Source organism: Taudactylus pleione, unplaced genomic scaffold, assembly GCF_031769625.1.
Source record: "Taudactylus pleione unplaced genomic scaffold, aTauple2 ptg002204l, whole genome shotgun sequence".
Taxonomy (NCBI): domain Eukaryota; kingdom Metazoa; phylum Chordata; class Amphibia; order Anura; family Myobatrachidae; genus Taudactylus; species Taudactylus pleione.
Window position 1 is genome coordinate 417,181 of NW_028286597.1, and position 24,330 is coordinate 441,510.

General features: G+C 44.2%; 1 protein-coding gene across 1 annotated transcript in view; it reads right to left on the minus strand.

The window, feature by feature from the left end:
* Positions 1-19,279, minus strand: part of LOC148431505 (aldehyde dehydrogenase family 3 member B1-like) — a gene marked incomplete at its 3' end in the record, with an annotated part of 364,823 nt that extends 345,544 nt beyond the window's left edge. Inside the window, exons 1-2 of the mRNA XM_088465975.1 lie at positions 19,219-19,279; positions 5,151-5,239 (exon numbers count right to left, since the gene is read on the minus strand). The remainder of the gene's footprint in view (positions 1-5,150; positions 5,240-19,218) is intronic.
* Between the last annotated feature and the right edge of the window lie 5,051 nt (positions 19,280-24,330).

Consider the following 24,330-nt stretch of genomic DNA (forward strand, 5'->3'; position numbering starts at 1 on the left):
CTCCCTGATCCCTTCATACTCACCACTACCTATCTACACTATCTCTCTGATCCCTCTATACTCACCACTACCTATCTACACTACCTCTCTGACCCTTCCATACAAAACACTATCTCTCTGCACTACCTCCCTGACCCCTCCATACCACTACCTATCAGCACTACTCCCCTGACCCTCCTTATCAATCACTATCTCTGCACTACCTCCCTGACCTCTCCATAATCACCACTACCTATCTGCACTACTTCCCTATCCCCTCCATACTTGCCACTACCTATCTGCACTACCTCCCTGACCCCTCCATACTCACTACTCCCTATCTACACTACCTCTCTGACCCCTCCATACAAAACACTATCTCTCTGCACTACCTCCCTGACCCCTCCATACCATTACCTATCAGCACTACTCCCCTGACCCCTCCTTATCAATCACTATCTCTGCACTACCTCCCTGACCCCTCTTTACTCACCACTACCTATCTGCACTACCTCCCTGACCCCTCTTTACTCACCACTACCTATCTGCACTACTTCGTGACACCTCCTTACTCACCACTACCTATCTGTACTACCTCCCTGACCCCTCCTTACCAATCACTATCTCTCTGCATTACCTTCATAACCCCTCCATACTCACCACTACCTATCTATACAACTCCGTGACACCTCCTTACTCACCACTACCTATCTGCACTACCTCCCTGACCCCTCCATACTCACCACTACCTATCTGCACTATCTCCCTGACCCCTCCTTACCAATCACTATCTCTCTGCATTACCTTCATAACCCCTCCATACTCACCACTACCTATCTACACTACTTCGAGACACCTCCTTACTCACCACTACCTATCTGCACTACCTCCCTGACCCCTCCATACTCACCACTACCTATCTGTACTACCTCCCTAACCCCTCCATACTCACCTCTACCTATCTACACTACCTCCCTAACCCCTCCATACTCACCTCTACCTAACTACACAACTCTGTGACACCTCCATACTCACTGCTACCTATCTGCACTACTTCCCTGACCCTTCCATACTGACCACTACCTATCTGCACTACTTCCCTGACCCCTCCATACTCACCACTACCTATCTGCACTACTTCCCTGACCCTTCCATACCAAACACTATGTCTCTGCTGTTGTACTATCCCCCTGGCCCCTCCATACCAAACATTGCACTGCCTTCATATATATCGAGAGAGAGAGTTTTATAGTATTCTATTTTTAGTATGTATAAATAGCAGACTATAAAATATTCCCATTATAGCTGGCCACACCCTCTCTAGTGACTGGCCACACCCCTTTTGGGCCTCTATTATGTTGTTCCCCTGTGGGCCCTTCATGCTCCATTCCACCATTGCAGTGATACCAATACCACACAGCAGAATAGCACACTATATACCTGAATAACCATCAAGCACAGAGGAGAACAGTAAACAAGGAATATGCAATATCCTGCAAGTAGATGGCATAGACCACAGGCAAATATAGTTCAGATAATAGGAGTGGTATACTTGCTGATGGTAAGCTGACTTGTATGCAGCGTAGAAACAGCAGACTGCAGGTAACAGAGCACGATGGGGGTCTGGTTGCAGTTGATGAATAGTGGGAACACTGTAGGCTGGCAAAGTAAAGTCACAGTGGCAGATGAGCAACGAGTTCTTGTGCAGAAAGTAAACTACAATGCTGACTGAACCGAAACACAGCAGCAGTTGGAAAGTCAGAAGCCAGTGTGGATGCTGTGGTGCTGGCAGGTGAGTGATACACAGCAACAGATGATAACAAGCTGGATAAAGGAGTAGTAGGAAGTCACGGAAGACACAATACAGGATACAGAGTAGTCCTGGAGCTGGCGTAGTACCACATTGTTCCGGCAATCGGTTGTACACAGGAGTTAGCTTAAATAGGGAGTGGTCTCTAGCAATTGGCCTAGTAGAGAGTGCCACAGGAACAGCAATAATCACAGGGAAACATTCCTGTGATGTTTTGAGATAGAAACAAATAAAAGTATGGTCTTTACAGGAATGCTAAGACCCCGATGTGTGACAGTACCCCCCTTACACTAGTGGTCACCAGACATTTAGGATGAGGTTTAGCAGGATATTTGAGGTGAAACTTCTTAATCAGATCTGGTGCATGGTCATCAGAAGCTTTAATCCAAGATCCTCTGGTCTGTATCCTTTCCAATCCACCAAATAATGTAAGTTATTTCTCCTGAAATGGGAATCAACAATCTCCTCACCTCATACTCTTCACTATGTTCTGTCTGTCTGATCTTGGAAAATAAACTCGATTTAGGATCAAAGGCTTGAGAAGTGATATATTAAATGAGTTCGGTATTTTGACATATGCAGGTAAACGTATTTTGTATGAATCAGGATTGATGAGTTGGCTAATGGGAAATGGACTGATGAGTCGAGGTGCAAACTTCATGGAGGCTACCCTTAAATGGAAGTTTCGGATAGACAACCAGACCTTGTCTCCAACTTTCATGCTGGCAATAGCTCTGCACCTTTTGTCAGCTTGAATGTTGTAACATTTGGAAGACTTGAGTAAGGCCTCTCTCACACAACGTCAATTACTAGCAAAGTTTCGGACAAATCGTCCTGAAGCAGGAACTGTTTCTGCTGGAAGTGGTGTAAACAATGGAACAATGGAACTCTAAGATGCAGCATGAAAACTATAAAAAAAAGTAGAGTAGAAGATGTTAGTTATGCGATAATTCAGCCCACGGTAGTAATTGGACCCAGTCATCCTGTGAAGAAGAAATTAACATTCGTAAGAAAGTCTCTAGACCCTGATTAATTCTCTCCGTTTGTCCACTGTGGATGGTATGAAGATGAGAAAATGAGTTTGATTTGTAGACTTTGACACAATGAATGCCAGAATTTGGCCACGAATTGCACCCCTCTATCTGAGACGATATCCTCTGGAGATCCATGCAGTCTGAAAATCTCTTTGACAAACAACTGTGCAAGAACTGGAGCAGATGGAAGTCCATGACGTGAAATGAAATGTGCCATTTTGGAAAATCTATTCACCACTACCTAAATAGTAATGAAGCCATCAGAATTGGGTATATCCATAATAAAACCCATAGAGACATGAGTCCAGGGTCTGTGAGTCTTGAGCTTTTGTGTTGACCGCAGATGGCACAGGTTGATACAAATTGTTGATCATCTTGAAGAAGTGAGGGCCACCAATAACTTCAGGAAATAAAAACATATGTTTTAAGTACCCCAGCATGTCCAGCACATTTCGAGGAATGTGTCCACTGTAACAATGTTTTCCTCAAGTTCTCAACCGCAAAAGTTTTGCCTAAAGGAGGAGTGTCTTCTGGTTTACTAACTGCAATGCTCAAAGGTTTGAGAATGAGTTGTGGTACTGTAGACAGAAGTCTCTTCCTCCATCATGGACCATGAAAGGGCATCAGCCTTAAGCTGGGTACACATTAAACAACTTGCAAATGATGCAACGTCATCAACGATTTCCCTTGAACTACCTGGAACTCCCAGGCAAATGATATAGGGCATGATTCAGTATGGATGTGAAAATATGCTAATGACTGCGATCGCAATACCGCGGCAGTACAAAATATGGATGCCCAGTTCCCCTGTCTCACATAAATACCTTGTAAGTCAGCAAAAGCATTGGTTACATAGAGTAAAATCAGTCTCATGCACAATTACAACAGATCAGACCTTACACAGAAATTCCTGCACACAGTGAGAGCCCAGGCTGCGTACACCATCGCAATGGCTAATTTAGGCACGCCCCGGAAATGGCGTTCGAACGCACTAGCACGTCTGTGTTTCACCGACCACCCCCCATCACCTCCCACAAATGGCACTTCTTGTCAATCTCTCTGCATTGGGTCTGTGTAGTCTCTGCGATCGTAGTCCCAATTGCAGTAGTTAGTCCACGAACGCACACTGCGATGCATATGCTTGTGCAGAACGTAACAATTGGCCATCTGCGTGCATATTAGCACTTGCGATCCATGCTGAATCAGGCCCATAGTGCATACACACTGCGCAATCTTACCAACGACCAAACGATTTATCGTGTGTCAATAATGATGTACAAATCATTAGATCATTAATGATATATCGATTGCTTGCCAAAACACCTGATGACCATCTTAAAGATTTCTTCAAAATGTAAATAGGGGACTATGCTATGACACAGACCAATGAGATTCATGCATGCATCTGTGTAAAAGCTTGTTAAGTGTTAAAATAAAAACATATTACGTGCGGTCCTCCCTAAGTGCACAACCAACATCAGTCTTTTCAGAACCAGTCCTGGTTGTCTAAATACAGGGGACAAAAGACATAGGGGTCCCCTCTATTTAGCACAACCAGCACTGGGCTCAGTGAGCTGGTATTAATTTGGAAATACAGGAGACAAAATGAGTAGGGGTCCCCAGCACTTTCCATAACCAGCACTGCACTCTTTCTAGCAGGGGTGTAATGCCACAGCCAGGGGTACCCTTTCACCAGGTCCCCGGCCAAAGCATTACACCTGACCAATAGTCAGCCCAGGCCGGGGATCCCTTGGGAGGTGGGGACCCCTCAATAAAGAAGTTATCCTCCCCATGGCACCACAGAGTAGTGCATACACACTGCACGATAAGAGGGGAATCGGAGTATCACTATTAAATACCTTCCAATGTGTAACCCCAAGTTATATGTGTATTTTTAGGGTGCCTTTTTGACACAATATAGGTGTGTACTATATACAAGTGTGACTGTTGCCCCAGAGCTGTATTGTAGATTGAATTGTATTGTGTAGTGATTGCGCACTGAATACTGGCATTTACATGCCTTATATGATGCTAGCCAGACTCACTATGTTTCCCCCTCCTGAGATGGTAGACTAGCCCCTGCCATAGACTCTGTATAATGAAGGGGCACGAGGCTAGGACTTGCCCACCGGACTCTACAGGGGAGAAAGTTTGTGCCCTCTTGCAGTGAGTGGGGACCAGTGACTATTGTGACACGTGCGCCCGGCGGGAACAGAGTCGGCGTGTGAAGAATAGACCCAGATGGAGCTTTTAAAAAGGGCTGGCAAACGAACCATTGGAGTCAGTCCTGAGGTGGCAGAGGTACAGCGTGGTGACCACGCACTTACCTGAGAGCTGAGCAGATCGAGGACGGGAGCCAGAGGAGCCGAGCGAGCCGATCCACTGACTAGGAGGCGGCTGCTGAGCGTGTGACCACCTGCACATAAAGTAACCATTATCAGGATACTACAGATCCCTCTGAGTACAGCATTACTTATGGTACAGTAAAACCTGTATAGACTACGTATGAAAGTTAAATACCACAGGGAAATATCCATCATAGGCAGAGCCAGCCTTCTACAGGGACAGCTACAGTTTGCTTAAAGGACCTCACAGTCCCGGGCTTGCAGCGTAGAAGAGTAATAAGTGTCAGTACCAGCGTAAGGGACAGTATCAAGGGGCAGGGCAGTATCACCAGTCGTCAGGAAGTTTTAATGTAAAAACTACAAAGAATTAAAAAGTGCACCAATGAAAGGAGTTTTTGGCCAGACTTTTGGGGACTAAGTGCCTGATTCAGACCCGGACACTATTTGTGTCCGCTCACTGGCTAAAAGGAGCCAGCTATTTAAATCATGTGCTCGCACTGCGTCACGTAAAGCCGCCCACTAAGTAATAGCGAGCGGCTGCACTATGCGCTCGCACCTGTATAAAGACACCCCTTTTGCCACTCGCAACACACGTCATCTCCGGCAGTTGTAGTATTAATCGGGAACATCGAGAGCCATCGGAGCTGCTCGCAGTGCTTGTGGTAGCCTTTTTCCACCACAACATTGCGAGCAGTTCTGGCTAAAATACAACCTAGTCACGTGTGTAATGACGCTACTTTGCTAATTATGCACACCAATTAAACGCCGTTCTGACGGTCGGGCACGCCTGCGTTCGCACATCCACACCCCCGTTTTCAAGCACCTCCCCTGTTACCACCCACAAACGGCACTATCTGTCACTCAAAATAGCGGCCCAACTGCGGGCTATGGGCGAGCACTTTCCAGACACAATGAGTGGTTCGCGCACGAGCATTGCGACTCATACGCATGCGCAGATTGCGAAAAATCACTCAATGCGAGCGCAGCATAGCGTCCGGGTCTGAATCAGACCCTAAGTTCAAATACTGTTACTCATAATTGGTTAATAGTACTATTGCATTGAGCGTGTGGCAAAGTTGCGTAGAGTGTAAATATAGCACTAACTCATTCATAGCACAAGAACGAAGTGTTCTGATTAAATAATGTTACCACGGAACCAGAGTCCGTTTACTGTTGTCATATACTTGTATGCATTTACTGTAACGTGCATTCTTAATGTAATCCTGAATTGCTCAAGTTCATTCTTTTACAAAATGGTAATGTGTGAATAAATTCATCTCTTATTTAACTTATTGTGGACATCTGCTTTGCATAACCTAGAGGAAACCCAGCCGAGAGAAGGACCAGAGGTGGTAAGGAAACAGGTATTGCACACTGCAGCACACCTGACATAACTGTCTTACCGATACAGAACCCCAAGATGGGTTATCACACATGTACAAAAGATCTGAAGATGCGACCAACAACCTGCGGAACGCACATCAGGTCGTGATAGAGTGTACACACTGGACTATATGAATGATTTTTCGGTCTGATGCGTCGCAATCTGCTAAATCGCTCACGATATTGTCTAGTGTGTAGGGGCCTTTACAGTTCTTATTCCCTGCATTAAATGTGACTCAAAATGGGAGAAATCAGTGGCCATCTGGCCTGTTGAGGATTCATACATAGTGCAGATTTCAAGTGGTCAGTAAGAACAGTCACTAGATAACCCGCGCCTTCTAGAAGATGTCGCCACTCTTCCAAGGCTAATTTTATGGCAAGCAGTTCTTGGTCACCAATGGCATCCACAAGGATGTCATAGATCATCCGATGATTTTTGTGAGAGAACTGCTCTTACTCCTACGGACGAAGCATCCACTTCCAGAAGAAAAGAACTGTCAATCTCAGGCTGTTTTAGGTTAGGAGCTGAAGTAAATGCTTGTTTCATAGCTAATTGAGCTTAATCAGGCCATTTAGCAGGTTTGGCCCCTTCGTTTAGTAATATGATGGGAGCAACAACCATCGTGTAGCCCCGAATAAATTTTCGGTAGTTTGCAAAACCCAAAAAGCATTGTATTGTTCATTAAGTAGATGGCTGTGGCCAATTCAGAATGGTTTGCACTTTCTCAGGATCCATGGCCAGACCAGTATCAGAAATAATATATCACAAGAACAAAATGGTTGTGGTCTCAATTGTGCACTTTTAAATTTTGCAATACAATTGATTTTGGCAAAGTCTCTGTAGAACCTTCTTCACATGACCCCGATGACTTTGGATGTCAGAAGAAAAGATTAATATATATCATCCAGATATACAACAGTCTTGTACAATAAATCCTGAAAGATGTAATTCACAAATTTTTGAAAAACTGCATTACTGAGACTGAATGGCGTCAAGAGATATTCATAATGACTGTCTCTACTGACTGCAGTTTTCCATTCATCACCTTGTTGGATTCATATAAAATTGTATGCACCCCGTAAGTCCAATTTTGTAAAGATTGTGGCTCCTTTGACTCTGTCAAATAATTCCATTATAAGTGGCAACAAGTATCTGTCTTTCACGGTTATATCATTAAGACCTCGATAGTCGATGCATGGACGTAATCCTCCAATTTTTTTCTTTACAAAACAGAACACTGCACCTGCTGGAGAGGATGAAGTTCAAATGAATCCACGTTCCAAGTGTTTCTTAATGTAATCGGACATGGCTTGGGTCTCAGGAACAGATAGTGGATAAACCCGGCCACGAGGAGGAATTTTCCCAGCAATGAGATCAATTGAGCAGTCTGTGAGGTCTCAGCTGCTGTTTTTTTGCTAAAGACGTCTAAAAACTGTCTGTAGGGAGCAGGTAGTCCAGACTGTACATCTTTAGCAATAGAATGATGAGGTAACACCGGCTAAAGGCAAGATTTAGCTCAGTTGGGACCCTAGGTGTGGAGCAGATCAGTCGATGTGTGGGTTATGATAATGCAACCATGGATAACTGAAAAGAATTGGACTAGTAGATTAAGAAGGGTGAAATCCAGGTTTCAGTAATGTCAAGGAGATGCAGGGAGTTGGAGATGAAAAGGTTATCAGTTGGGACCAGTTTATTACAGACCAATCTGGCATTCCAGAGGGCACAGGCTAGAGAGACAATGGGCCTGATTCAGAGCCGCTCGCTAAGATGCATACTCTCGCTGCTGTCGCTGGTATGCAGTGTGTATGCATTGTGCGCATGTGCATACCTTAGCGAAAGTTCACAATGCATTCGCTCGCTGCACATAGACAGCCCAGCAGAGTGAGTGACAGGGGAAGCTGTTTGTAGGTGGTAACGGGCTGGCCATTAAAAACGGGGGAGTGGAGGTGCAAACGCAGGCGTGCCTGAGCATCTCAATGGAGTTTTAGAGGCGTGCATAATTATAGGACAGCATCATAGTACACATCACCTGGCTTGTTTTTTTTTTTTTAATAAAGTTTATTGAATTTTATTGAGTGAATTACAATAAGATAGGAAAGATAACCTACACCTCGTAAGGTGAGAGTTAAGATAGAGAAATTGTATTTCAAATAACGTACAACAGTAGGGTAAATATCACTTTGTCTATAATTCTTTATCAGAAATTACATCAACAATAGAGTTTACAAAGAACAGACTCTTTCCCCACCGATCATCCCAAAATGTTGTAGAAAAATATCAGAAAGAAAAGAGGACATCCACTGCAATTAACTGCACAATTATCCAATAAGAAGTAATAGATTAATTATAATCAGGGCCGCCATCAGGGGGGACGGCCGGGACTTGAGTCCCGGGCCCGGACGCTGGCAGAATGGGGGGGGGGGTGCCCGCTGGCTCCTACTACTCGGGCACAGCCAGCCGCTGATAGTGGCCGCCGCAGACATGGTCCTCCTTAAGTCAATGGTCGGGCCGCTCCTACAGCCGGGCACACAGAGACCTGCCGGCCCCTATGTACACTAAAGACGTCCCTGTAGTCAGTGCTCATGACGTTATGACGTCACGCTGCGCCGCTGAGGTGAGAGGTCGGAGGAGCCGTGTTGATCGAGGAGCAGCGTCTGCCGGAGGTTGTGAATAGAAGAAGTCAGAAGGAAGAACTCTGAGCCTTCTTCAAGGAAAAAGGTAAGTAAGTCAGAAAATGCAGGGCAGGGCTGAAGGCTTGTGTGTGCGTGTGTCTATATATATACTATATATATATATATATATATACACAATTAGTTATATATATATATATATATATATAACTAATTGTGTTTGTGTGTATATATATATATATATATATATATATATATACACACACACTCACTGTATATATATATATACATATATATATATATACACACAAACACAATTGTGTGTGTGTATATATATATATATATATATATATATACATAATTGTATGTATATATATATATATATATAGTGTGTGTGTGTAAAAAAAATAAAAAATATATATATATATATATATATATAGACCAGCACTCAATACAGCAGCACTACAGCGTGCCCTGGTGCCCCTCCAAGTGGAACTCGTATATAGCAAAAAATAACAGATGGCACCCCAGGTCTCAATAAAGAAAATCACGACTTCACTACTTTAGTTTGTCGTGATTTCCATTATTGAGATCTGGAGTGCCGTCCGATATTTCTTTCTCTCTCTCGCTCTCTCTCTCTCGCTCTCTCTCTCTCGCTCACGGTTTCTGAGCTATATATGGGAAGGGGGGGCCCTGCCTATTTTCTAAGTCCTGGGCCCCACAATTTCTGATGGCAGCCCTGATTATAATAAATGACTGAAATAATGAAACGAGACAAGACAGGGGGAAGGGAAGAACACAAAGGGTGAAGACATACATTTGGGGGAGAAGAAGGAATTGAAGTGAAGAATAATTGTCTAACTCGTCTTTTAGAATAGGATCAAGTTTAACACATATATATATATATATATATATATATATATATATATACAGTCAGGTCCATAAATATTGGGACATTGACAGAATTTTCATATTTTGGCCTCTATTCACCACCACAATGGCTTTGAAATGAAACAAACAAGATGTGCTTTAACTGCAGACTTTCAGATTTAATTTGAGGGTAATTACATCCAAATCAGGTGAACGGTGTAAGAATTACAATGGTTTCTATATGTGCCTCCCCACTTTTTAAGGGGCCAAAAGTAATGGGACAAACTAAACAATCCTAAATCTAACTTTCACTTTTTAATACTTTGTTGCAAATCCTTTGCAGGCAATTACAGCCTGAAGTCTGGAATGCATAGACATCACCAGACGCTGGGTTTCATCCCTGGTGATGCTCTGCCAGGCCTCTACTGCAAATGTCTTCAGTTCCTGCTTGTTCTTGGGGCATTTTCCCTTCAGTTTTGCCTTCATCAAGTGAAATGCATGCTCAATTGGATTCAGGTCAGGGGATTGACTTGGCCATTGCATAACAGTCCACTTTTTAGCCTTAAAAAACTCCTTGGTTGCTTATGCAGTATGCTTAGGTCATTGTCCGTCTGCACTGTGAAGCGCCGTCCAATGAGTTCTGAAGTATTTGACTGAATATGAGCATATAATATTGCCCGAAACACTTCAGAATTCATTCTGCTGCTTTTGTCAGCAGTCACATCATCAATAAATACAAGGGAACCAGTACCATTGGCAGCCATACATGCCCACGCCATGACACTACCACCACCATGCTTCACTGATGAGATGGTATGTTTTGGATCATGAGCAGTTCCTTTCCTTCTCTTCTCTTCCCATCACTCTGGTACAAGTTGATCTTTGTCTCATCTGTCCATAGGATGTTGTTCCAGAACTGTAATGGCTTTTTAGATGTTGTTTGGCAAACTCTAATCTGGTCTTCCTGTTTTTGTGGCTCACCAATGGTTTGCATCTTGTGGTGAACCCTCTATATTCACTCTTGTGAAGTCTTCTCTTGATTGTTGACTTTGACACATATACATCTACCTCCTGTCGAGTGTTCTTGATTTGGCCAACTGTTGTGAAGGGGTTTTTCTTCACCAGGGAAATAATTCTTTTGTCATCCACCACAGTTGTTTTCCGTGGTCTTCCGGGTCTTTTGGTGTTGCTGAGCTCTCCGGTGCATTCTTTCTTTTTAAGAATGTTCCAAACAGTTGATTTGGCCACACCTAATGTTTTTGCTATCTCTCTGATGGGTTTGTTTTGATTTTTCAGCCTAATGATGGCTTGCTTCACTGATAGTGACAGCTCTTTGGCTCTCATATTGAGAGTTGATAGCAACTGATTCCAAATGCAAATGTCACAACTAGAATCAACTCCAGACCTTTTACCTGCTTATCTGATAATGAAATAACGAGGGAATAGCTCACACCTGTCCATGAAATAGCTTTTGAGTTGATAGTCCCATTACTTTTGGTCCCTTAAAAAGTGGGAGGCACATATTGAAACTGTTGTAATTCCTACACCGTTCACCCGATTTGGATGTAATTACCCTCAAATTACATCTGAAAGTCTGCAGTTAAAGCACATCTTGTTTGTTTCATTTCAAAGCCATTGTGGTGGTGAATAGAGGCCAAAATCTGAAAATTCTGTCAATGTCCCAATATTTATGGACCTGACTGTATATCCATACTTGCATATACATAAATACCTATACCAACACAAACACGCCTATACATTGATATCAATAACAGGTATGAAAGAGCCAAATAATATAAGGAGGACCTAGGAGATAAGGTGATAATGTTATTTATTTATGTCGTAAATGAAAGACGCCTAAGGAGGTGCCAGTCAGTATTTTCAAAGAGCTTTATAATGTGAGTCTGAGAAGTTTTTTCTAGAGTGTTAATAAAAGGCTCCCATTTCTGATAAAATGTATCTACTCCTGCGTTAATATCAGGAATGGTTGAACGACGATCATAATATAATATTTCTAGCATTTTAATTTTAACTTCGGAAAGGGATGGCGAAGATCTCTTGATCCAATGAGTGAGAATTACCTTCTTTGCTATAATTAGAAGAGTCACTATTAATCGAAATGTAGGTGTTCCCTCCGAACCCAAATTCCAACATTTAAAATTAGCACAAAGACAAGCTAATGGATTGGGGGATAGATGAATAGAAAGCATATTATTTAAGTATTTCATTACTTTGCACCAAATTTTTTTTATTTTTCTACACCCCCATATGCAATGAAAGAATGTGGCATTGGATATCTGACATTTCGGGCATATTCCCTGTTCTGAGTCTGTCATATGCCTCCTCTGTGCAGGGGAAATATATGCCCTATGAATTGTGCGTATACGTACCTCCTGAAGGTAGGCGGATTGTAAATATTTGAGAGTAGAGTCAAAATGATTAATAATATCTGGTATTTAAATTATTGAGGGAATGTCTGTTTTCCATTTATCAAATAGGGAAGTCCAAGAGACCGTGGTATTATCACTTATCAAGTGATTATATAGCATATTGATCTTATAGGTAATTGTAGATGTCTGTTTTATAAGAGTATGGAGTATGTTGGAGTCACCTGGCTTGTTTTTACACTGAAGTGCTTGCGGCAGGGTATGGTCAACCTCAAGTGCTGCGATAGCATCTGGTGTACCGATGGTTGCATACACTTCCTGGACATGACGTGCACAAGTGGGTGTCTTAAAACAGGCTGGTGGGTGTCTGCATACACTATGCGAACGCTCTCTAAGAAATACTGGGCGTGCTAGTGTATTGCTGTGCGATAGTACTGCCTACGCAATTTGCATATACATCTTGCGAGCGGCTCTGAATCAGGCCCAACGTTTGTGGGATAGATATGAATGAGATTATCAGGGTTACTGTAATGAGGAGGTGAGATTAACATGGGGGGACCAAGATGAATAGAGTGTAGCAATAGTGCGGGCTCCAGTGCTAGGGAGGGAACCTGGAGGAGGTAGACAGGGATGGTGTGGCCGGAGGCCGGCCTCACTAGTGGAATGGCGGCCGCGGCACCGAATGGGTTAACCCTCATGCTGCGGCTTCTTTTTTAAAAGGACAAAAATGTATACTCTGCGCTATGCTCTGAGTGTTAATAAGTGTGTTTTTAATGTTTTATATGTCGCGGCCTGGACCTGCTGCACTGGAGGAGTGTGGGTAGAGTGTGGCTGCACACTGGGAGACAGGGAGAGCCAGCTCCCACTGCGACCAGCGCTGAAACAGTTAAAGTCCCAGGACACAGGACAGTGTAAAAGCACACTGCACATGGTTTATAATAAACTGTATTAAAGTATATATGTATTGCTGTAATGCACTGCAGCTGATCTGCAATGCATTAGTGCATGAAGCAACGTATATTTAATAGGCTATGCACTATATGGTTTAAGAGTATATTAGTGTAATGGGGGATTTCCCTCCTGACATAGGAAGTGATATGTTAATTGTCCTGACCTATGGTAGTGGTCAAACCCATTGTGTAACAAAGCTTTCTTTGAAGTGCATTCCAAGTGAGACCAGGTAGTGGGAAGGTATGAAGAGAGTCAAATTGCCAAATCTTCCTTTGAAATGGCCTGAGACCTGTCTCCTGTGTGTGTGCACTTCTGGGGAAAAAGTGTTTGCTTTTCATGATTATTGCAGGAAGACCAAAGCGAATACTATGGCTATTTTACATAGATATGTTGACACTGTGTGATAAATGTATCAAAGGATGAATGTTATTTACTATTTCCTGTGAAATGTTATATCAACATTTTAGGAGACAGTTATTATTACTATATGATAAATCAGTTTTGTTTAGGTTTAGGTGACTCCTTTGAAATGTAATGTGGTTAAATTATATTATGTGAAACAGCATAATTGGTTGAGTCGAACACAGGGCGGATTTGCCCCCCTGTGATATTGTGTGTAAGAATGAGATAAAAAGAGGGACTGTGAGTCCTGTAGGTGTACATCTTTGACAATCCTTTGTGGAGAAGACCTGCTGTTTGATTCCTGTAACATCTTGTATTATATGCTGATTATTCCCCTTCAATCTAAAGGGACGAGTCTTCTTTAAGACTGTGAGCAATAAACACCTTTGCCTTTTAATTCAACTACGTCTGTACCCTGCGACCAAAAGAATTGCGCCAAACGCTATTTCGTTCTCCGGCTGTTCTGGGTAAGAGCTCCGTGTCTCCAAGTTCAAGCCCTCTGCCAAGCTACCATGCAGACCTGGTCCATTGCGAGGGATCAGGAGGAATAAGCCGACACCAATCAGGGGGTGTGGCCGCAGCTAATCAAACGCATACGCAGCAGAAGCCGTTCCAGGTGCCGAGATAGGAGCCTGAGTGTACCTAATAAGCGGTTCCAAATGCCGATGGTAGAGTTTGGTGGTGGCAGCTTCAGTAAACGCCCATGGCGCAGTGGGTGGAGTTAGTGACAGGCGGTCACTGACGGTGAGTGGGAGTCCAAAAGCGCTAACCCGTGACCAGGGCCGGCTTAGAAAAAAGGCGTCTGGTCACAGTTGGTGTTTAATGTGATGTGGATGGAGGTGGGGTGAAGGGACATGGAGAGGAGGGATTAGGGGTTGGCTAGTAGAACCATGGTAGGGTAGAAGAGAATGAAAGTGAAGTAATGGGAGAGGAAGGGGAGCAAGGCATACAGAGGAAAGGAGATAAGGGGAAGGATAAAGGAGGAAGCAGGGGCAGAATAGAGGATTAGGTAGAGATTGAGTCAAGGGGGGAGTTGAAGAAAACATGGACATAGCAGTGTTCGCAAATACTCACTATAGCGCATATTTTACCCGATAATTGGCAGTGGGGACTCGAAAAAAATAAACCGATGGGTCCCTAAGGACGCGCTCTGACCAATCAGCAGCGCTGTCCTGTAATAATCTGTTTCATGCTTCAGAAGCAGAGGAAGGGGAGGAGAACATAGAGACTGTGATCTCACTCTCTGCTCCGCACAGGATTCGGATCATCCAGCCTGCTGTGTGTGGCCGGGGGCGGTTACTGCTGGGCAGGGGATGAGGTCAGTTACATTACTGAGGAAAGCCGCGGTGCACCGTCAGTGCTCTACAGGAGCCAGAGGACAGAAAGCTGATCATCCAGCCTGCTATGTGTGGCCGGGGGCAGTTACTGCCGGGCAGGGGATGAGGCCAGTTACATTACTGAGGAAAGCCGCGGTGCACCGTCAGTGCTCTACAGGAGCCAGAGGACAGAAAGCTGATCATCCAGCCTGCTATGTGTGGCCGGGGGCAGTTACTGCCGGGCAGGGGATGAGGCTAGTTACATTACTGAGGAAAGCCGCGGTGCACCGTCAGTGCTCTACAGGAGCCAGAGGACAGAAAGCTGATCATCCAGCCTGCTATGTGTGGCCGGGGGCGGTTACTGCCAGGCAGGGGATGAGGCCAGTTACATTACTGAGGAAAGCCGCGGTGCGCCGTCAGTGCTCTACAGGAGCGAGAGGACAGAAAGCTGATCATCCAGCCTGCTATGTGTGGCCGGGGGCGGTTACTGCCGGGCAGGGGATGAGGCCAGTTACATTACTGAGGAAAGCCGCGGTGCACCGTCAGTGCTCTACAGGAGCCAGAGGACAGAAAGCTGATCGTCCAGCCTGCTATGTGTGGCCGGGGGCGGTTACTGCCGGGCAGGGGATGAGGCCAGTTACATTACTGAGGACAGCCGCGGTGCACCGTCAGTGCTCTACAGGAGCCAGAGGACAGAAAGCTGATCATCCAGCCTGCTATCTGTGGCCGGGGGCGGTTACTGCCGGGCAGGGGATGAGGCCAGTTACATTACTGAGGAAAGCCGCGGTGCGCCATCAGTGCTCTACAGGAGCCAGAGGACAGAAAGCTGATCATCCAGCCTGCTATGTGTGGCCGGGGGCGGTTACTGCCGGGCAGGGGATGAGGCCAGTTACATTACTGAGGAAAGCCGCGGTGCACCGTCAGTGCTCTACAGGAGCCAGAGGACAGAAAGCTGATCATCCAGCCTGCTATGTGTGGCCGGGGGCGGTTACTGCCGGGCAGGGGATGAGGCCAGTTACATTACTGAGGAAAGCCGCGGTGCACCGTCAGTGCTCTACAGGAGCCAGAGGACAGAAAGCTGATCATCCAGCCTGCTATGTGTGGTCGGGAGCGGTTACTGCTGGGTAGGGGATGAGGCCAGTTACATTACTGAGGAAAGCCGCGGTGCACCGTCAGTGCTCTACAGGAGCCAGAGGACAGAAAGCTGATCATCCAGCCTGCTATGTGTGGCCGGGGGCGGTTACTGCCGGGCAGGGGATGAGGCCAGTTACATTACTGAGGAAAGCCGCGGTGCACCGTCTGTGATCAACAGGAGCCAGATAACTGACTGCGGAGCATGCCCGTGGAAGATGACTGCGGTAAGTGGCAGAACAGGAGGTGGGGTTGGTACAGGATGAGGCTGCCATGGGGGGGTGGGTGAGAGAGAGAGTACACAGAGAATGGGAGGTGATGGGCTTGTATCTGTTGCTGGGAGGACACGGAGGACACAGACAGAATAAGTGTCAGGAATAGGAAAGGTGCACACAGTGAGCAGGTAGTAATGTCTGCACACAAAATGGGCAAGCAGAGAATGACATGCACGGGGCAGTGTGATATCAGCGGGGCATAGCCAAAGCTGGTTTATTATGTGTATATAATGACACTGGGGGTAATACAGGGCAGTGGTGCACTATATATGTAGGTAATACAGCAGCTGAGGAGTAGAGCTGGGGTAGTGTGTGTGTAATGTCACTGGGGTTACAAGAAAGAATATGTCAGTTGAGGTAGAGCTGGAGTTGTGTGTGTGTACGTACGTACGTACGTACGTACGTATGTGTATATATATATCTATTTCGTGGATCTTGCACTCACACCATCTTGAATCAGTGAATGTGGGGGTGCCTCTAGGCTTCTTGAAATCCACATAGAAATAGAGATTGTCACAATACACGTAGACAAGGGCACTCTCGATATAGTATAGGTAACTCTTTATTCAGGCTTTAAGTAGCCATCCTCAATATAAAAGAACAGTAAGTTGCCAGGTTGAATACCAACGTTTCGGTCCTGTGCGGACCTTCCTCAGGACACCCCTAGGAGGGTAGGGGAAGGGGGGGTTAGGCTTAGGCACTAACAGGGGGGAAGTTGGGGTTAGGCACTAGGGGGGGTTAAGGTTAGACACCCCTATGGGAGGGTTGGAGTTAGGGGGGGAGAGGGGAGGGTTAGGGTACTTACCTTCAGTTGTCGGGATATTGACCGCTGGGATGCCGCTGTCGGTATTTGATTCAGACTCTGACATTACATAACGATTCCGTGTTGTATAGAGTGCTGTTTGTGCTGTACAGAAAGCTTTGTGTATGGGGAATACAAACGATTTACCGCCGGCCGCATGTTGTGTGCATTGAACAGGCTGGTCTAGAGCGCAGTGTGTGTGTACAAGGTTTGGTGTGTGTGTGTGTGTGTGTGTGTATGTATGTGTGTTCTGTAGAGTGCAGTGTGTGTGTGTACAGGGTTTGGTGTGTTTGTGTTCTGTAGAGTGCAGTGTGTATATGCACAGGGTTTGGTGTGTGTGTGTGTTCTGTAGAGTGCAGTTTGTGTACAGTGTGTGGTGTGTGTGTGTGTTCTGTAGCGTGCAGTTTGTGTACAGTGTGTGGTGTGTGTGTGTGTGTTCTGTAGAGTGCAGTGTGTATATGTACAGTGTGTGGTGTGTGTGTGTGTGTTCTGTAGCGTGCAGTTTGTGTACAGTGTGTGGTGTGTGTGTGTGTGTGTTCTGTAGCGTGCAGTGTGTATATGTACAGTGTGTGGTGTGTGTGTGTGTGTTCTGTAGCGTGCAGTTGGTGAGCGGGTTCGGTTTTACTCGGTTTTACTCGGATCTTTTTATTGGCTATCGCCGAACACGTGTTTTGGATAGCGAATAAAATCGAGCCGAATTTGCGGTAAAGTGGCGATAAGAACCGAGTAAAACCGAGTAAAACCGAACCCGCTCACCCCTTTGTGTACAGTGTGTGGTGTGTGTGTGTGTGTGTGTTCTGTAGCGTGCAGTTTGTGTACAGTGTGTGGTGTGTGTGTGTGTGTTCTGTAGAGTGCAGTGTGTATATGTACAGTGTGTGGTGTGTGTGTGTGTGTTCTGTAGCGTGCAGTTTGTGTACAGTGTGTGGTGTGTGTGTGTGTGTTCTGTAGCGTGCAGTGTGTATATGTACAGTGTGTGGTGTGTGTGTGTGTGTTCTGTAGCGTGCAGTTTGTGTACAGTGTGTGGTGTGTGTGTGTGTGTTCTGTAGCGTGCAGTTTGTGTACAGTGTGTGGTGTGTGTGTGTGTGTTCTGTAGTGTGCAGTTTGTGTACAGTGTGTGGTATGTGTGTGTGTGTTCTGTAGAGTGCAGTGTGTATATGTACAGTGTGTGGTGTGTGTGTGTGTGTTCTGTAGCGTGCAGTTTGTGTACAGTGCGTGGTGTGTGTGTGTGTGTGTTCTGTAGCGTGCAGTGTGTATATGTACAGTGTGTGGTGTGTGTGTGTGTGTTCTGTAGCGTGCAGTTTGTGTACAGTGTGTGGTGTGTGTGTGTGTTCTGTAGCGTGCAGTTTGTGTACAGTGTGTGGTGTGTGTGTGTGTGTTCTGTAGTGTGCAGTTTGTGTACAGTGTGTGGTGTGTGTGTGTGTGTTCTGTAGCGTGCAGTTTGTGTACAGTGTGTGGTGTGTGTGTTCTGTAGCGTGCAGTTTGTGTACAGTGTGTGGTGTGTGTGTGTGTGTTCTGTAGCGTGTAGTTTGTGTACAGTGTGTGGTGTGTGTGTGTGTGTTCTGTAGCGTGCAGTTTGTGTACAGTGTGTGGTGTGTGTGTGTGTGTTCTGTAGCGTGTAGTTTGTGTACAGTGTGTGGTGTGTGTGTGTGTGTTCTGTAGCGTGTAGTTTGTGTACAGTGTGTGGTGTGTGTGTGTGTGTTCTGTAGCGTGCAGTTTGTGTACAGTGTGTGGTGTGTGTGTGTGTGTTCTGTAGCGTGTAGTTTGTGTACAGTGTGTGGTGTGCGTCAGACTGCTCTTTTGCATATCAGAGTTTGCAGATTGTTACAATTAGCGTTAGTACAGTATGCTAGTATTAGATATGGGTGTAGACCCAGTCTCTGCTCCTATTGTATGTTATATTACCTCTTTCTCTCTCTCTGCCCCAGGTCCTGTGCTTCTTCCTGACAGCTGAGATGGGAGGAGAGAGTCACATCTGCTGAGGAAGTGAGAGAACACAGGGAGGGGGAATTGTTATGCAACGATTTGCTGACTCTGCCCAGACTATTATGACAACAGCCACATAACAAGTGATATTTATTTTATAGCTTAATACAAGACAGGATTATACCTGTGGGTGATGTACGTAATGGGGGGTGGCAATTCCGTGACGTGCCCCAACTGACTGATAAAGCCAAGGACAAACGCTTGGTTATTATACCGTGATTGTAAAATCACTGTTTATATTTCATCAGCTTCCCTTTGTGTGAAATGACTCTTTTAAAACTTTCGTTTTTTTATGATCTGCTTCTGATGTGTGAATTTTGGCAGCTATCATTATTATTATTATTATTATTATTATTATTATTATTATTATTATTATTATGATTATTATTATTATTATGATTATTATTATTATTATTATTATGATTATTATTATTATTATTATTATGATTATTATTATTATGATGATGATTATTATTATTATTATTATTATTATTATTATTATTATTATGATTATCATTATTATTATTATTATTATTATTATTATTATTATTATGATTATCATTATTATTATTATTATTATTATTATTATTATTATTATGATTATTATTATGATGATGATGATTATTGTTATTATTATTATTATTATTATTATTATTATTATTTGTCGATATCTAATAAACGTGATGTTTTATGTTTTATATTTCAATTGAATGCCCCCAAACAATGAGTTTTTTCTTTTCTACTAAAACGTTCTACCTATGTTCATACGCTCTCGGGGACGCACCTGTGTTATTGTGACCCCCTAAGCAGGGCTCAATGCATAATTATTGTGGAAAATCTATGATTTGTACCTACATCACTTGTACTATTTGTATAACCCTGTTCCCCGTTCCCTGGTATTGATATTGTTTGTAGGCTGCCAGCGATTCTTCTCTGCTGCTTCACTTAGTTTCTGTCTGTTTTCTATAAGAAGTGATTTTACCACTGAAATGCTAGATGTAGTTATCATTGTCAAAATGTAATTTTATCTAGTGATTTCAAATAATTACAACAGTCCTTTAGCAATGTTGGAAATAGCACAGTTACTAATGGAAATTCATATTATTATTATCATCCTTTATTTATATGGAGCCACAAGGGTTCCGCAGCACCTTACAAAGTACATAAAAAAATGAGCACACAAGAAATACAGTTATTAACAGTACAAACAATTCAGGACAAATACATGATTTATAAATATTGCTGCGTAACAGTGCTGTATGCAGGGTGTCAGAAACCAAGTGTTAGGTGCTGTTGTAAATGAAAATATAATTAAGGGAAGAAGAAGCGCGTGAGGAAAAAGGGCCCTGCTCGTGAGAGCTTACATTCTAAAGGGGAGGGACAAACAAACAGGGGTGACATAAATGGGCTGGCTTGTGAGGAAGGAACATGGAGTAATGGGTTAGGATGAGCGCTGGAAAGCTTTGAGGAAAAAAGGGGTCTCGAGAGCCCATTTGAAGATTAGGGGGCATATTCAATTACCCGCAATAAGCCGTTTTCGGCGAAAAAGTTTCACCGATGACGTCATTTCGCCAGGTAAGAAACGTATTCTCGTATTCAATCCCAAAGACTTTTCGCTTAGGCGGAAAATCAATGCATTGGTTTAGGCGAAAAAGATTTGCCTATGAAAGCAGGCGGAAAAAAGTGCAGAATTGCGGTTTTGGGGTGCAAAAGTGGGGAAACCACCCTGCACCGTTGGGACAGGCCCCCAAAGGTTAACTGTGTCAAAAACTAAAATTAAGAACACCCCAAAAAATTACTTTGAAAATGTGGGTGAAAAAGTTCAAAGTTGGGTTACAAACTTAAAAACTAGCAAAATAAGCATTTGGGGGGGTCTGCAAGTATGGGGGAGGAGGTGTTTTTTTGATTGCAGGTGCTTGCTGAAGATGCATTTTTCACATTTTTTAAACCGTCACTTTTGCGATTTTTAACCATAGTTGCACCCATTTTCATGTACCCCAAATTTGCTGGGACTAGTTATTTTCACCAAAAAAAGCTGCGAAATACTATTCTTCACCACTTGTGCAAAGACGCTAATTAGCAGCTATTGAGAGCATTGAAGTACCCCAAATAGCTTCAGTAGGGCTATTCAGGGGCAACTACATCTTTTAGGGGGTGTCAGGCTGATTTCCCCAAATCTGACAGCACTTTTCGCCTGTTTGCGTTTCGCCGGGTCCCATTTTCGCGTCTTTGGAATTGAATAGGGCGAAAAGAGGGGCTGCGCAGGAAAAATTTTCACCTCCAAAACACGTGAAGTCGGTGAAAAGTATGGCAGGTGAAACCTTTCCGACTTTTCGCATCTAATTGAATATGCCCCTAGGAGCCAGGGAACAAGGTTTTCAAGGAATTTGAGCTAAGGCCAGGGGGACGTAAAAAGGCAGCTACTCTAAGAAGTAGGAAGAAGCGAATGTCATGTGCGCTGAATGGAGAGAATGAAATGGAGAGTTTAGTATGTAAGAGTTGGCGGGGGTGACCAGATGATAGAAAGACCCCAACACTGTGGCAACCTCCAGGCCAGGGAGTGTGAAAGACTGTGAGGCCCCCAAAGGACATTGCTGCAAATTTCATATTGGATGCAAATAAACAACGTACTAATCTTGCTCCACTGTGCATGAGCAAACTTTCTATAACTCACCAACTGAACCAAAAAATTCTGGAAAAGATCATTATTATTTTTATGGTTTTTAAATGTATTGAGTACAAAGGTGCCGATCCCGTATAGATTCAAAAGATCTATAGAGGACAGCAAATTGGCCATCCCTACCGAACAATCGGTTTATAAATAACTCCTATAAATGTTCCATTACAAACTGCACTAGACCTTTCTAAGCCTTTTGTTCCTCCCATCTTACAGTTCAAATTTTGACACAACTGCCCACATGCTGCCTTCTTAGCTCACATATTTCTGCACTTCCTCATAATCGTAGATTTGAAACCTCATGAAGCAGCATTTCTCCTGTGATTTTATAGTGTTGTGGGCTCAGACAGATTGGCACATTGGCATATTGGCATTTCATATACATTTGTTAATAACATTTTTACTAAAGTTCTGTGCTCACTGTAGATTTCTGCAAAAATAGAACAAATGTTTTCTGAAAAACAGAATGTAAAGGGAACACTCATAAAAATTAGAAATGTGTGTGGACCCCTATGTTTTGGTCTTAGTTTTGGTTCTAATTCTTCATCAACCCTAACCCTAACCATAAACCCCAACCCTAACCCTAACCTCTAACCCTAAACTCTAACCCTAACCCTTCCCTAACCCTAGGCTAAATCTAACCCTAATCCCTGACCCTGACATTAACCCTAAACCCTAACCCTTAACCTAACCCTAACCCCTAACCCTAAACCCTAATCCTAAACCCTAACACTAACCCTAAACCCTAACCATAAACCTTAACCCCTAATCCTAACCCCGACCCTAACCCCTAAACCTTAACCCTAACCCCTAACCGTAAGCCCTAAACCCTAACCCCTAAACTCTAACCCTAACCCCTATCCGTAACCCCAACCCTAAACTCTAACCCTAACCCCTAACTCTAAACCCTAAACCTAAACCCTAAGCCAAAACCCTAACCCTTAACCCAAACCTTAACCCTAACCCCTAAACCCTAACCCTTAAGCCTAAACCCTAACCCTAATCCTAACCCCTTACCCTAACAATCACCCTAACCTATCTTTAAACCCTAATACTAACCTTTATTGTAGGGTTAGGGATTAGGGGTTGGGGTTAGGGTTACGGATAGGGCTTAAGGTTAGGGTTAGGGGTTAGGGTTTATGGTTAGGGTTAGTGTTAGGTTTAGGGTTAGGGTTTAGGGTTAGAGTTAGGGGTTAGGGTTAGGTTTAGGGTTAGGGTTTAGGGGTTAGGGTTAGGGGTTAGGGTTAAGGTTTAGGGGTTAGGGTCGGGTTGGGGTTAGGATTAGGAGTTAAGGTTAGGGTTTAGGGTTAGGGTTTATGGTTAGGGATTAGGGTTAGTGTTAGGTTTAGGGTTTAGGGTTAGAGTTAGGGGTTAGGGCTTAGGGTTAGGGCTTAGGGGTTTAGGGTTGCGGTTAGGATTAGGGGTTTGGGTCAGGGTTAGGGTTTAGGGTTAGGGTTTAAGGTTAGGGATTAGGGTTAGGTTTAGCCTAGGGTTAGGGAAGGGATAGGGTTAGGGTTTAGGGTTAGGGGTTAAGGTTTGGGTTTAGGGTTAGGTTTAGGCTTAGGGGTTAGGATTAGGGTTAAGGTTTAGGGTTAGGATTAGGGTTAAGGTTTAGGGTTAGGGGTTAGGGTTAGGGGTTAGGGTTTAGAGGTTAGGGTTGGGGTTACTGTTATGGTTAGGGGTTAGGGTTAGGGGTTAGGTTTAGGGTTAGGGTTAGGAGTTAGGGTTTAGGGCTTAGGGTTAGGGTTTGGGGTAAAGTTTAGGGTTTGGGTTAGGGTAAGGGTTAGTTTTAAGTTTAATATTAAGGATAGGGTAGGGGTAGGGTTTAGGGTTAGGGATTAGGGTTAGGGGTTTGGTTTAGGGTGAGGGTTAGGGATAGGGTAAGGGTTAGGGTAAGGTTAGGGCTTGGGGTTAGGGTCAGGGTTAGGGGTTAGGGTTAGTCTAGGGTTAGGGTTAGGAGTTAGGGTTGGGTTTAGGGTTAGGGGTTAGGGTTGGAGTTTATGGTTAGGGTTTAGAGTTAGTGTTAGGTTTAGGGTTAGGGTTTAGGGTTAGAGTTAGGGCTTAGGGTTAGGGTTTAGGGGTTTAGGGTTGGGGTTAGGATTAGGGGTTTGGGTTAGGGTTTAGGGTTAGGGTTTAGGGTTAGTGTTTAAGGTCAGGGTTAGGGATTAGGGTTATGTTTAGCCTAGGGTGAGGGAAGATTTAGGTTTAGATTTTAGGGTTAGAGGTTAGGGTTGGGGTTTATGGTTAGGTGTTAGGGTAAGGAGTTGGGGCCAGGTTAGGTTAGGGGTTAGGGTTTGGGTTAGGTTTTATGGTTAGGGTCAGGGGCTAGGTTTAGGGGTTAAAGAGTTAGGGTT